We start from the raw sequence: 12,687 nt of genomic DNA on the forward strand, positions 1-12,687 counted from the left end.
TTACTTACGGTTTTAGAGGTTCGGTCCATTATCATCATGATGCATGGCAGACATGGCACTGGAGCTGAGAATGCTACATCTTGCAGACAGCAGAAAGTCAACTATCACACTGAGGGAAGCTTGAGCGAAAGAGACCTCAAAGCCCACCTCCACTGTGACACACTTCCTCTGAAAAGGCCACACCTCCTAATAGTGCCATTCCTTTTGGGGGCCACTTTCTTTTAAACCATCACAGTGACCTTCTTGGAGGCTTTTTAGTCCAACATTGAATAGATGTGTCAAGTCTATACACTCTTTGTTTTTATCCTGTCTGTTATAGCTTATTATCGTAAAAGGTGAGGTGTATATATACATATATATTTTTTTTTCCTGACGTCAAGCTCCTAAAACCTCCTCTAGATAAGGGTGGTAAAAGAAGCTTCTCTTCTCTTTTCTCTTAACTTCAGTTCTCAAAACAGAATTCCCGAGACCTGCATTGTTTCCTCATAGCAAAGGATGCTGTGATTTGAATGCTGGTGTTCTCTCCTAAAACTATTTTAAAACTCAATCCTCAATGAAACTGTAGCCACGGGTGTGGCCTTTGGGAGGTGACAAAGACAGAGGTTCCACCTTCTTAAGCAGATTGGGAGTGTTTTAAAATGTCTGGGGTTGAAGGGAAATGTTCTTCCCTTGCCTGCTCCTTGGTTCTTTTGTTTTGGGCCACAGAGGATACGGTAAAAACGTGGGTGACATGGCTATGCTGCTCAGTGACAGGGAACATGTTTAGCAACATGAAACCCCAAATGGGAACCCCAGCAGCACACATACAAAATAAGGCCTTTACCAGACATAAATCCTGGTGTCTTCATCTTCGACTTCCAGATCTTCAGAACTGTGAGAAAATAGTCTGTGGTATTCTGTGATGGTAGAACAAGGGAGCTAAGGCCAGACAGCTGGTACAGGTCTCCTAATCTCTTGGGAGTTTTCTGGTGATAGGAGTACATTCATGCAAGGCTTCGGGTGCTAAAATTCATCCCTATTTTAAGTTATTATGAGAATTAAAAAGGGTTTCTGATAATGGTGTGTTTAAGAGGAAGAGCCTTTGGGAAGTGATTAAGTTGATATAAGCTCATTAAAGCAAGATCCTCATGATTGACTCCTAGTGGCTTCATAAAATGAAGGAGAAAGCTAAGAGACCGACACATGTGACTCTCTCTCTCTCTCTCTCTCTCTCTCTCTCTCTCTCTCTCTCTCTCTCTCTCCCTATCCCTATCCCTCTCTCTCTCGCTATGTGATGTTCTCCATCACTGTGGACTCTATCAACAAGAAAGCCATCATCAAAGAAGGTCCCAACAGGTAGGGAATCATGAGCAAACTCAATCTATTTTTATTTATAAAGTAGCATGCCTCAGATAGCTCATGTATTCTAGTTTTCAAAACTTTCACAGAGTATCTCATTTGCTTCTCACAATAACTATATAACTGAAGTACTGTTATTATCCTTGCTCTGAAGGTTAGGATGCTTGTTGTTTGAATGTCCAAAGTAACCAATTCAGAGTGATACCAAGTAGCTTTGACTAATTAAAATTGAATCATAAGTGGCAGAGGCAAAGGCTGAATTCTGACAGCCTTGCTCAGGCCAGTAGCCTTAGCCTCTACCTATCCCACAGGTTTTTATTCCATAAGGCTTTTCAGAACTGGTAGGCAACCTGATTAAAGATTCAGTATGTCAGTCTTGGGCCATGCCTACTGTCAAAACTCCCAACTATACAGAAACTGTGAAAGGAAAAAGCAATCCCCTCAGTTTCATATTCCTTATAGTGCCTCTCTGCCCTGTGCCTAATGATTTCTATATATAGGTCAAAACCATAACATGTTTTTTTTTTAATCCTGAAATGTCCTGATATACAAAACAGTAATGCTTTAGCGAACATTTCCGAGAGCAGTCTGACAAAATCTTGTGATCTTCTAATATAGAATTAATGAGTTTGCTGACTATAGATGCAGGACTTAAAACACACTACCAAATGATATTAAATTTTGACTCGATCTAAGCCTAAACCAGGTATCAAAATCCCCATTATTGCTTTTTCTGGATAAATTTATGTGACTTAATCCAAGGCTTACAGAGCACATACTGCAGGATCAAGTGAGATTGTAGGCATTTTCTCTCTGTGATATAGTCTGGTCATTTTCTTACGTGGTCCCAATTCTAATTTCTACCAAATTGCTTATTTAAAAAAAAAAACCCAACCCACAGGTCTCTTTTGTATGCTGTTGTAGTTTGAATGTAATTAGCCCCAATAAGCACACAGGGAGTGGCACTATTAGGAGGTGTGGCCTTTTAGAGTAGGTGTGACCTTGTTGGAGGATGTATGTCACTGTAGAGGTAGGTTTTGAGGTCTCATATATGCTCCAGCCATGCCCAGTGTCCCAAACCACTTCCTGTTGCCTGCAAGTCAAGATGTAGGACTCTCAGCTACCTCTCCAGCACCATGTCTGCCTGCATCCCACAGTGTCCCACCATGAAGATAATGGACTGAACCTCTGAATTATAAGCCACCCAAATAATTGTTTTCCTTTATAAGAATTGCCATGGTCATAATGTCTCTTCATAGAAATAGAAATAGCTGAGACATACGCTGTATCTGGTTTGATTTGAGCAGGGAGAATTCATAGTTTATCCAGTTCTCCTTTCTAGGGACTGGTCCTATACAATTTCCTCCAAATATTACACCTCTCCTTGCCTTCCATTTTCTTGTGGATCTGAGGAATGGGAGTCAAGGGGAAGAGATGCCTTCAGCTTCTCGTTCTGCCATATTTCTCCCCCCACAGCAATGATCAAAAGAAACAAGTTGTACGAGGGAATTGGAAAGACGATCTCTGGGGGGAAATGGTAAGTATTTTAAAAACAGCCTTGGAAGGGCCACGCTCATTATTTCGCAACCATTCTGTTGGCTCTGCTGTTGCTTCTTGTGCCTTTTAATGTCGTCGAAGCTGTTGTTTGCCTTGTTTTGGAATAAAGGAAATGAAAGCTTGGTAAATTTGTAGACAGCTTTTTGGACCACCAGTCCCCAAATTTTATGACATGGAGACTTATTATTAATTATGAATGCTCAGCTTTAGCTTATGATTGTCTCATCAGCTCTTATAACTTAATTTAACTTGTTTCTCTTCATCTGCATTTTGCCATGGTGTTTTTTACCTTCCTTTTTTTAAAAAAAAGATTAATTTATTTATTATGTATAGTGTTCTCCCTGCCTGCAGGCCAGAAGAGGGTACCGAATCTCATAATAGACGGTTGTTAGTCACCTTGTGGTTGCTATAAATTGAACTCAGGACCTCTGGTGAAGCAGCCAGTGCTCCTAACCTCTGAACCATCTCTCCAGCCTCCTTTACCTTGCTTCATTGTGTATGTCCTATTTTCCTGCTTCCTCCGTGTCTGGTTTGCTGGCAGCTGCCTGCCTGCCTGGTCCTTGGAGTCTCCCTCCTTTTTCTCCCTTGTTCTCTCCGAAGCCTCAATTCCTCTTCCTACTTATTCTCTCTGCCCAACATCCCTGCATATCCCTCTACTCTGTATTAGATGTTCAGATTTTTATTAGACTAATCAGGTGCTTTAGGCAGGCAAGGATAAATGAAACACATCTTTACATAGTTAAACAAGTATAACACATCATTACAGAGTTAAACAATTCTTCTGCAATATAAACAAATGTAACACATCTGTACTTAAACAAATACCCTATTCCACAACATGTTTCCTTACGTTTGTGGTAGAGGAGGCACCTGAGGGGCCATTCGAGTGGCCCTAGTGTCTTAAAGACTAGAAAAAGGAGAGGAAGGAAAAAAAAGAAAGAGGAAGGAAGGAAGGAAGGAAGGAAGGAAGGAAGGAAGGAAAGAAGGAAGGAAAGAAGGAAGGAAAGAAGGAAGGACAGAGAGGAGAGGAGGGAAGGGAAGGAGAGAGGAGAGGAGAGGAGAGGAGAGGAGAGGAGAGGAGAGGAGAGGAGAGGAGAGGAGAGGAGAGGAGAGGAGAGGAGAGGAGAGGAGAGGAGAGGAGAGGAGAGGAGAGGAGAGGAGAGGAGAGGGAGAGATGATGACAATGAGGATGAGGACACTAACTGGCTTTACTTACAACTCTAGAATCAGGGAACACGTTATCCCATGAAACAGAATGAGTACAGTGCTGAACTGAGCAGAAGAGGGCATCTCCGGATCAGGAAGGGCTGAAGAAAACAGAGACAAGGGGGAAATGAATCAGTCCTTTCAAAGTCCCATTCCTGTAAGGCTCAGACAGGAAAACAGAAGAACAGAAAAGTAACTGACTGCTTAACATCAGGTTGCTTCAGGTTCCATGAAACTAACACGTTGGGAAATATGAATGTTTCTTTCTTCTAAAGGTCGGTCAGTGGACAGTTTGACTTTGGTTTGGTTTGGTGGCTTCTCAGTATGAGTGACTTCATTTGCACTGTTTCACCAAGTCTGTCAAGGCTTTCTGGGGGAGCCCAGACCTAAACAAGAGCATGCTTTCCCTGTCATTTAATACCAGAACTCAGCACCAGCACACGGGCGTGCCAAGACTCCCGGAGCTGCCACCTTCAGTAAAGGTCCTGCTGGTCTCCTCTCCTTCGCTCCAGCCCTAGGGAGGACTTCTCTCCAAAGTTCCTACATCTGACAGAGAAGGCCTTCTTCTGAATAAAGGCAGCAGCAGCAGCGATAGCAATAAAGTTTAAAGATAAAATGAAAGCAGTTTCCTCCCCAAAATCTCGTCAAAGCCCAGAAAAGGATAAAGCATCCGAGAGGAGTCAGACTACATAGCATGGCCTTTATTCCACCGTGAGTTCCTATCCATGTTTCTCCCACAGCAGGCCAGCACTACCCTGGGAAGTACTGTAACCCACTCCTCCCAAGCATCTGTTCCTTCCTGTGGCTTGAGAAGATGTCTCCCCCTCACCCACCTGCCCGCAGATCTTATTTGAAGGTTTTTTCCATGCTGTGGGTTTTTCCCAAAGCATGTTTCTCCTCCTATTCTGCCTGCTGTGAGCTCATTACTCTTTAGACAGGGAGGGAGTCCTTTCACATACACCCCTACACCACCATAATCCTAACACAGACCATTGTAAAAATGGCAAGCTATCTCTGCTGAGGTTAAGCGACGTCCTCCCATCCTTTTCTACTGATTCATTCTGAGGAAGCGTCTATTTGGAATTACCTAGTAAGGGTTCTGCATTAGCAGCAGGGAGAAAGACCTTGAATAGCAGCCAGTGAGGGCCTAAGACCTGCCAACCAACACAGGAGGGAGCCCAGGGATGTGTCTTATTAGTCTCTGTGGTCTGCCAAAACCAAAATACCATAAGCCAGGGCATTTATAAAGAATAAACCAGTGAAAAGCAAAAAGAAACATTTGTTTCTCACAGTTCTGTCCAGCTTGTCGATCTAACATCAAAGAACTGGCCAGTCTTGTAGCCAGTGAGGGCTGTTCTCAGAGATGACACATTCAAGCTGTGTCCTTGGATGATGGAGGGGCAAACAAGACACCTCGGGCCTCTTATATAAGGTGTTAACCCCATTCCTGTGTGCTCTACTCCATGACATAGTCATTTCCTAACCGGACCAATCCATCTTCTAATGCCGTCACCTTCTGGGGTGCAGAATTTCAGCCTATGAAGTTTGTAGACAGGCAAAGATTCAGGCAATAGCCAGAAGCAATCTTCTACCCATCGGGCCTTGTGTTTATTGACACCCTCACTGACGCATTGATGGCAACCTTGGAGTCTGAGATGAAGACCCAGAGGACCTAGATAGGGTGTTTCTTGATTCCTGAGCCACAGAAGCTACAGTCGGTGATCGTTTTGTGTATCATGGGATAATGAGCCGTACAAGTGACAAAGTGACAACTCTGAGTTTAGACATTCTGGCCGTAGCCATCAGTAGGAACCACCACGCGCCACTGGCCCCTATGTCTTGAGTTGCTCCCCTGCCCTTTCTGTACAGAGGCCAACATCTGCAGACAGGCTTGGTTAGTAGGTTTCCTCCGGTTTCCAGTGACCTAACCGCTGCTGAGAGTTTGCATTTATCAGATCAACTCCCCGAGTCCTAAAGAGATTCCTTTCATCTCGGCACCGCGGCGATCAATCCTATGGCGATCATTGCAGCTGGACTCCTGCTCAGAGCTCCACACCGATCCTTCACTACTTTCTCTCCTCTCTCCTCGCGTTCTTGGCTTCTTTGAGCTCACCTTTGCTCGCGGGTTCCATTTTCCCTTCGCCTCCACTTTGCCTTCTTCAAACTTTTCTCCTGCCTCTGCTTTCCCTTACAGGAAAAAAAAAAGGCCCTGTTTACTTTCTGGAGACATCGGCATTTGTCTGCAAAGAACAGCCTTTTGGAAATAACATCAGAAAGCAAAACACAAGTGGGGGCAGGTTTTGGGGAGAGTTCAGAACCCTCTTCCGTGAAGCTTTTGTTTTGTTTCCACCCACTTCCCATATCAAAACATCCCCTGTGGCAGTTAAAAGCTGCTGCTGGCTACCCCAATTAAAGTGTTTTTGTAGAAGCTGTCAAAAATAGTTCCAGAAGCACTCTTAAGTTATTACATGGGGGTTACATAAGCACTGAGCACTTGTGAAAACATCACGCATGGGAGGTGCATTGAGTCACTCAACAGTGAGGCGAAGCTTTTGCTTTTCGGCGTGACTAATATGTTCATCTGAGATTTAGGCAGCCTGGACAAAATTATTATAAAAAATCGATAGAAGACTATTCGCTTTCAGGAATCTGTACTTGCTTTTAAAAACGGGACTATAACTATTTTGTACTTAGATTAAATGTGCTCTTAGGTGTAACCGTAATAGGACCAGACATATTGCAAAGTGGATTTGGGAAGCAAGGGTAAATCCTTTATGTGCTTAAACTTATCTTTTTCATGAGCCCCACACACTGGCTTGGGTAAGGGGGGGGTGTAGAAATCTATCCCTCTAAACCAAAATGGAGACCATAATTTAAATTTCTCATGGTACTCCAGAGGCATTAGGTTGGAAGGCATATTGATCACCCTTTGCCCACTCCCTTGCCCATCTCCTCCAAACAACCCACATCAGTCTCTTGGCATAGAGACAGTTTTAACTACCCTTACACATTTCCAGACCCCCATTAGTGCGTCGACTCTTCCTTCCCCTCCTCCCTCTGTAACCAGAGAATCTAAGTTTTGCTTGGATATTTAAGTTTTACAATCTGTCTACCTTCTATCTTCTTGACAAGCTGGAATCCAGCCTTCACTGGAGAAGAGAATACCGTGGATCTTCCTATCAGTTTAGCATTCTAAGGCAATGATCGTTCCTCATCTCTCTGGCCTTCACAGTGAACGTCAGTCAATAAAGTCATCCATGCGTGCCCTCCGCAGAAAACTCCCCCCTTGTTGGCATGTGTTTACATGAGACCTATTCGCAAAGGTAACCCTTCACATATAATTTCACTGCAGTATTGATTTGTCAAATTATATCCTGTCTAAAAAGGAGAAATGATTCATATGGATTTATGCAAAGATTATATCCCTGTGAAAGTAAGGAAACTTGATAAAAATAGCATTTTCTTGATTCGTATGTGTTAGAGAGAATTCAGTTCCTAAGACATGGTGTACTAAATTAAGGATTTGAGATAAATTGAAAAGAAAGAAAGAATGAGCTATCATGTATCTTCATAGAAAGATAGAACATTAAGGCCGGAAGTTGTCTGGATAAACAATCACATTGAAAACACACTTGTTTAAGTCGGCTATAATTGTTCTTTTCTTTCACTGGAGCTTGGTTCATATAGTAGATTCGATTAAATCTATCATCCACTTCAGGGCAGAACTGAACCTCAGAAGTCCTGGTTTCTTTGGGACAACCTGACATTTTTAAGTGACCCTATTACACGACATAGCCCACAGGATATCCTTAGACCAGAGGACCAAGTGGAGGTCTTACTGGGTTCTGAGACAGTCTAGGAAAGGAATACCAACACTACCCTGCTGCCCAAAGAAGAGTTTTCATTTAAACCTTAGAACAAAACAAATTTATTCAGAAGGAGGCCAAATGGCTGTGGTCAATTTAATACACTAGCAATAATATCAGAATGAAGTACAATTGTCTTTGCTGTTTCATAAGGGCTTTATCAATGTCGTCCAGGAAATAAGACCTTATTATAATTAGTTATTCTTCCTCATAGGACCACTCCACCCCCTCCCATCCCTGATCCCATTTAACCCTTCCTGTTCCGTTATTCCCCTTTCTCCCTTCATCTCCAATGTGTTCTTTCCCCCTTCCCTTAAAGCACCTCCTATGGCCTTTTAATAGTTTCCTGACTTCTGTGGGGTACCCCAATTTAGCATACAAATCTAAAGTTTCAAATCTAGTGCCCATGTATGAGAGGGAATATATATTTGCCTTTCTGGGTCTGTGTTACCTTACTCTGAGGGATGGTGTCCAGCTCCATCCACCTACCTGTACATTTCATTTTTCTTTACAGATAAATAATAGTCCACTGCGTATTCTGCATGTTTTATAACCCATCCATCAACTGATTGGCATCAAGGTTGTTCTCATTCCCAGGCTTCTGTGCATACAGCAGCGATTACATGGATGACCAAGCATCTCTGTGGTAGGAGGAAGAGCCTCTGGATATATGCCCAGAAGTGGTATAGCTAGGTTGTGTAGTAGATCTATCCCCAGCTTTCTGAGGAAGCTCCGCACTGATTTCCATAGTGACTGTACCAGTTTGCACTCCCACAGCGATGAATAAGGGTTCTCCTTCCCCACATCCACACCTTGTCGTTTGGTTTTTGGATCTTAGCTGCTCTGACTGGGATAATGTCAAATTTTTGAAAATGCCATATGGAAACTTACTACTGCAGAACCTTCTTAAAATATATGCATATACATGGGGTGTTGGTTAGCTAATTGTTACTTGACACAAGCTAGAGTCGTCTGAAAAGAGGGAATCTCAACTGAGAAGACGCCCCACCGGATTAGCTTATAGACAAGCCTTCGGAGACATTTTCTCGAGTGATAATTGATGTGGGACTGGGGGCAGTGACACCTCTAGGCAGGTGGTCCTGGGGTGTGTCGGAAAGCAAGATATATATAGGTAGCATAAAGTATGAGAGAGAATACGGAAAGCTGGGAGGGAAAAGTGCAGGTTGTTAGGGTTCAAACCTGGGACACACAGCTGAAGGGACTGCTTAACATATCAAAGCAAACCTCATCCAGCACCCTTCAGCCCCACCTGTTACAGGGTCCTCCTGGCATGGATACCCCATCTCCTACTCTAAATGTCTCCAGCCCAGATACTGGGCTACTTTCTCCCAGTTGCCCTTCCCTATATAATCCAACCAGTTTGGTTACCTAGTTTTTTGTTTTGTTTTGTTTCCTCATCTCTCTTTGGGGCCTCCTGGCTGCTGCACCTACCTGGTTTCCCCCTCTCCTCACATGGCTCAGGGTCCTGTCCACTCTGAACCCTCCCAGATGTCCCTGTCTCATGTCCACACGTCCCTGTCTCTTGTTGCTATGCTCCTCTCTCTCTCTCTCTCTCTCTCTCCCCCCTCTCCCCCTCTCTCTCCACACACACACACACACACACACACACACACACACACGCACACACACATGTATGTATAATGAACTTTCTCCTGCACCATACCTAGTAGCAGTCATGTTCTTTCCATTTTATTTATTTATTTTTTCAGTCAGGGTTTGGTGTGAGAAATATTGGAGGTGAAGGGATGGAAGTAGAATTGATATTCATGTGTGAAACTCACAATACAATACTAAGGCATGGCAGAGGAGTGGGTATGGGGAAGAATAACTATAATAAGCTCTTGCTTCATGGGAAGCATTGATAAAATATAAAATTGATAAGATAATTCTATATTCACATTATATATTTTTATTGATTTTTATTGAGATCTACCTTTTTCTCTGCTCCCCTTCCTGCCTCTCCCTTCCCATTCAATCATCTCCCAAGGTCCCCATGCTCCCAAGAAAAAGATCTTGTCTTTTTCTACTTCCCATGTACATTAGATGTATGTTTCTCTCAGGGTCCTCATTGTTGTTTAGTAATGTGAGAGTCCCCTCTGTATGCTGTGTTTACCATTAATGAATAAAGAAACTACTTTGAACCTATAGCAGAGCAGAACTTAGGCAGGCAGGGAAAACTAAACTGAATGCTGGGAAAAAGAAGGGCGGAGTTAGAAAGAAGCCACGTAGCCCCGCTGGAGACAGACACCACCGGAACATTAGCTGTGGCCATATACATTAATAGAAATGGGTTAAATTAATAAATGAGTTAGACAAGAAGAAGCTAGAACTAATAGGCCAAACATTTATTTAATTAATACAGTTTCTGTGTGATTATTTCAGTTTCTGGGCAGCCAGGAAACAAACAAGCAACCTCCTCCAACAAATTGGCACCCACGTGGCCAACTAAAATCTACTTAAAACTTGAGAGGGTTTGCAAAGGAATTCTAGATACTAAAAAACAAAGTTTAGCCACATTTTTTTTTCTTTTCTTATTTTGGAATGGGCTTTGCTTGCTGACGGCATGCTGCATCTCCTTTAGGAGAGGTTTTCCTGATTCAACAGTATTCAATAGGTATTCTTCAAACCTTTCAAAGACTACAGAATATGGCGTTTAAAATGTTTTAAGGAGTTAGGATTTTTCATGACATGAGACACATCTGTTTCTGGCAGCACAAATCTACTTCAAGAGGATGATGGGCACCAAAGAGGATCCTTATGGAGTTGCTAGGCATTTGGGCAAGAAACTGTTCTTGCCTGGACTGCTTTATGGTATGATGTATGAACTGGACATGCTGGACCCACAGAGAAATGACCACTGAACTTGCCTAAAGGTGAGACTGTCCTTTGGGGCTCCTGCTTCATGAAAGAGTCTGCTAGACATTCTGCAGGACACAGAAAAAAATGACTGACAAACTGCTAATAGAAGTGGAATTGTCTTTGAAATTTTGTGCTTCATGGAAAAGTCTACTGGATACCATGAGCCTGTAGGCTGAAGATGGATGCTCCATTCATACAGAAGAACTTGGGTAACTGTCCAGGCAGCGAAATGTCTCTGTCATTTCTAGAGTTTTGGAAGTTGCTTACAATGTGCTTCCTGTTTACTTAGGTAATATTATATTCTTCTGGAGTCTTTGATGGAGGTGAAGAATAGTTATAATAATATTTTGTTATGATAAAAGATAAAGTAGATTATCTTATAGCTGTAATTCTTGCTTGATAAATGTTTTATGTAATTTTATTTTGTTAAAGTTAAAGCCTTCTTTTTTATTTAAACAGAAAAGGGGAGGTGATGTGGGAGTCCCTTCTGTATGCAGTGATTACTATTAATGAATAAAGAAACTGCTTTGGATCTACAGCAGGGCACAACTTAGGTAGGCAAGGAAAAAACTAAACTGAATGTTGGGAGAAAGAAGGGAAGAATCAGAGAGAAACCCTGTAGCCCCACTTGAGATAAAGGCCAGAACTTTAGCCAGTAAGCCACAGTTATGTGGAAATATACAGATTAATAGAAATGGGTTGAATTAATATGTAATAATTAGCCAATAAGAAGTCATAGCTAATAGGCCAAGCAGTTCATTAATTAATACAGTTTCTGTGTGATTATTTCGGTTTCTGGGCAGCCAGGAAACAAAGAAATGGCCTCCTCCAACAGTCTAGGTTCTTTAGGATTGTGATTTGTAGGCTGGTTTTCTTTGCTTTATGTTTAAAAACCACTTATGAGTGAGTACCACCATGTTGGGCCTTCAATTTTTCTCCTCATTACATCATGTCAGTTATGATTAGATTGTCTTCCAATCGCTTGATTTTAAAATCTTGGAACTTAATAGATACTAAACATTTTGTCACTTACATTTTTTTTATTGCTAAACAGACTTTTGGCAAAGCTTTTGTTGAAAGCCTGAATGGGGTCTTTATTTTTTTTTCTTCTTTTTATTTTAAATCTTTTCTTCGCGGAGTGGAGGGAAGTTGAGACAGGGTTTCTCTGTGTAACAGCTCTGGTTGTCCTCAAACTCACTCTGTAAAACCAGGCTAGTGTCAAGCTCAGGAGATTCACCTACCTCTACCTCCTGAGTGTTGGGATTAAAGGCATTAGCCACCACTACCTGGCTGGGATGTCTAGTCTTTTTAAGATCTTTATGCTAACGCACTATGATAGAGTACTTGCCTAGTATGTATATCAACGTTAAGCATTAACACTGCTTAAAAAAAGTGACTATTAAAAGCTATGTTTTATGGTAATAGAAGATGGGCATTGTTAGAATAAGATGCATGCCTTGGAACCTAGTTCACAAAAAAGTTTCTCTATTGTGAACGCCTACCCCCATACGAACTACAATTCCCATGAAGCATCGCGGTTATCTTTGCTAGTTTATTCTCATTTCCGTCCGCGCTACCAGAGGGTGCTGGACTTTGTAGTTCACACGGACTAATATTTTCTCATGGTCTTGATAAGGCGGGACGGTGTGTTTAGCAGCATTGCTTTGCCTCTGGTATTGATATACGGTATTATAATTAATAGTATCGCATACTAAATAATCCATTTACTCAGGTTTTCACCAATTTCTCGCACTGCCTTCACCCAGGAAGGGGAAGTAACGTACTTCCGGTGTGATGGCGGCACGGTGGCGCTTTAGGTAATTACCGAACTCTGGAGACT

At 42.3% G+C, this 12,687-nt stretch overlaps 1 protein-coding gene across 2 annotated transcripts in view; it reads left to right on the top strand.

Moving 5' to 3' along the window:
* The first annotated feature begins 12,401 nt into the window (after window positions 1-12,401).
* Window positions 12,402-12,687, top strand: part of Cwc22 (CWC22 spliceosome associated protein) — a 40,683-nt gene continuing 40,397 nt past the window's right edge. The window contains exon 1 of one of the 2 annotated variants that reach the window (XM_075984767.1): window positions 12,402-12,664. The gene's annotated coding sequence lies outside the window, so the exon portion shown is untranslated. The remainder of the gene's footprint in view (window positions 12,665-12,687) is intronic. The other variant, XM_075984766.1, reaches the window with a different exon arrangement.

This window comes from Microtus pennsylvanicus, chromosome 9 (genome assembly GCF_037038515.1).
Source record: "Microtus pennsylvanicus isolate mMicPen1 chromosome 9, mMicPen1.hap1, whole genome shotgun sequence".
Lineage (NCBI taxonomy): Eukaryota > Metazoa > Chordata > Mammalia > Rodentia > Cricetidae > Microtus > Microtus pennsylvanicus.